Genomic DNA, 2,701 nt, shown 5'->3' on the forward strand with positions numbered 1-2,701 from the left:
AATCCATTTATACATAGAGCTTTTTGCAAAACGTAACATGCTAGATGAATTCAATCTCTGGATAGCCTCCTACACATTATTTCATAAGTTGAGCAAATGCATACAATGCACATGAAACAAATCCTAAAAACCATACTATGATGCTTTGAGAAACTTCTTTGTAAGGTCTGGATCAGGTCATAGTGGGTTGGTCTTATTAGAATCACTTGGGAAATTTTCACTTAATTTGTTTAATGTGTGATTCAATTAATAGAGGAATCTCTACTACATTTTAGTTTACCTAAAGTAGACATAGAGGAAGTCCCTGAAGGTTAGAAGGTTAGAGGGTTCCTCTTTCTTTTTCTTTTCCTTATCAAGAATCCTTCCTGGAGTTACCACCATGCCAGTAGTGGTGTGCACCTCTCCCTTGCCAACCTCTCCACTAATAAGAGGGATCGGTAGCGGTGGAGGGAGGCTGCTGTCCTAAGTGCCGTTGCCATTCCTGGCCTTAACCCCAACTCAGTGCTAAGGATCAAGATGACATGTTTGCTGGAGACCCGAATCCACATGCGTGTCTTTTCAGAAGTGACAGCCAGCAGTAACCACTATGTTGATAGGCTATTTGACCCTGATCCCCAGAAAGTCCTACAAAGTGTTATAGATATGAAAAATGCTGTAATGGGAAACAACAGAAAGCCAACCTCATTGTTTTAGGAGCAGTTCCAAGACTTTTATACATGCTTCAGCAAGAAACTTCAAGCACAGAGCTAAAAATTGAATGTGCAGTGGTGTTGGAAAGTCTTGCTATGGATACTAAAAACAATGTCAAGTCTTTCCTGGACTTCCATATTATTCCTGCCTTGCTGCAAGGATTACTATCACAAGGTTTTAAATTCATTAAAGTTTGCCTTAGATGCCTTATACCATTTTTACCACCCATTTTACATATTCATTTTTACCCAGAGGAGCTACTTTATACAGATGCTACCATTATTCTCCATCTCATGGCACTTCTAGGTAGATCTCGTTATACACAAGAATACATTGGTCAGGTCTTCTCTCATTGCTGCAAAGCACCAGATCATCAAGCAATTTTATTTAACCATGGAGCAGTACAGAATATTGTAAATCTGCAAACTTCAATGTCATATGAAGTTCAAAAGCAAGCACTGAAATGCTTCTCAGTTCTAGCCTTTGAAAACCCCCTTATAAATGTTTTGGTTGATGGAGAATTATTACCCCAGATTTTTGTGAAGATGTTACAGAGGGATAAACCTATTGAAATGCAGCTCACATCAACAGAATGAGTAACATATATGTACAGAGCTGGAGCAATTCGGACAGATGACAATTGTATTGTATTAAAGACTTTGCCTTGTTTGGTTCGATTGTGTAGTAAGGAGAGATTGCTAGAGCAGTGAGTTGAAGGAGTTGAAACACTTTCCTATCTGATTGAACCAGATGTTGAACTACAAAGAATTGCTAGCATAACAGATCACCTAATTGCCAAGCTTACTGATTACTTCAAGTATCCCAGTTTAGTCAGTGTAATTACTGATATCAAAAGACTTGACCATGATTTAAAGCATGCTCATGAACTTTGTCAGGCTGCTTTCAAGCCGCATGCCTCCCTTGGAGGCATCAGGAAGAAGGTAAGTCTGAAAGGGAGGTATCCCGCAATCCTGACAGCCAGCGGCAAGGAGTGACACCATCCTGAAAGGTGTGATGAAGAGCACTAACAGTGACTATTTGACTATAATAGCACAGAGGGACTAAAAGTATAATTGAAGAACGAATGAGACCCAGATGTGATTTTTTGTTTGTTTTGTTTTTTAAATGTATTATGACATGTGCTAGAATGAAAAATAACTGGTGTACTTTATATGACATTAATATGGATTCTCATGTTGCACATTTTTTTGCATGAGTTCTGGTGAAATTTATTCTAACACTGTGAGGCTTCAGACATCTTGAAAAACATAATACTAGAATTGTAAATGTTATTTATGGAAATATTTTCTTTCTGATACCATTGAGAAATTCAAGTCTCTTATTGTACACTGTTCTTTGATATGTGGCCTAGTTATGTTTCATTTTTTTGCTACTCTGTAAGTTTTCTGTGAATAAAAGCTTTGTGGAATAAAAAAGGGGGGACAGGTAGGTGGCACAGTGGATAGAGCACCAGCCCTAGAGTCAGGAAAACCTGAGTTCAAATCTGGCCTCAGACACTTGCAAGTTGTGTGACCCTGAACAAATCACTTAACCCTGATTACCTTAAAAAAATTTTTTAAAAATTAAATTAAATGAGTGCATCACGAGCTTCACAGGGGTTGGCTGGTTCTGACAGGCTTAGAATAAGAATGGAACTGTCCTTCCCTTCCTCTTTTGCTTTCCTTTTCCCTTCTCCTTCCCCTCCCCTTCCCTTCTCTCTTTTCCTCTCTCCTCTCCTCCCCCTTCCTTCTCATCCTTTCATCCCCACTCCTCCCCAACCATCACATATGTGACCTTAAAATTGTTCCTTAAAGCCTGTCTAATGTAAAGCATAGATACGGACCAAGAAACTTTTCTAAGATAAACCAGGAAGTCATGATCACTACAATTCCTCTAACGTAGTCCTTACAAAGGAACAATCAGAGCCTTGTAAAACTCTATAAAACATTCAAGTTACCCAAGTCCATTTTCCAAGCAGGAAATCTGGAAGTTTCCACAGTAAAATGGCTAT

At 38.8% G+C, this 2,701-nt stretch overlaps 1 pseudogene; it reads left to right on the top strand.

Moving 5' to 3' along the window:
• The first annotated feature begins 516 nt into the window (after positions 1-516).
• Positions 517-1,685, top strand: LOC114029078 (annotated as a pseudogene).
• Positions 1,686-2,701: the final 1,016 nt, after the last annotated feature.

This window comes from Vombatus ursinus, unplaced genomic scaffold, assembly GCF_900497805.2.
Source record: "Vombatus ursinus unplaced genomic scaffold, bare-nosed wombat genome assembly UNPS02014909.1, whole genome shotgun sequence".
NCBI classification, from domain to species: Eukaryota; Metazoa; Chordata; class Mammalia; order Diprotodontia; family Vombatidae; genus Vombatus; species Vombatus ursinus.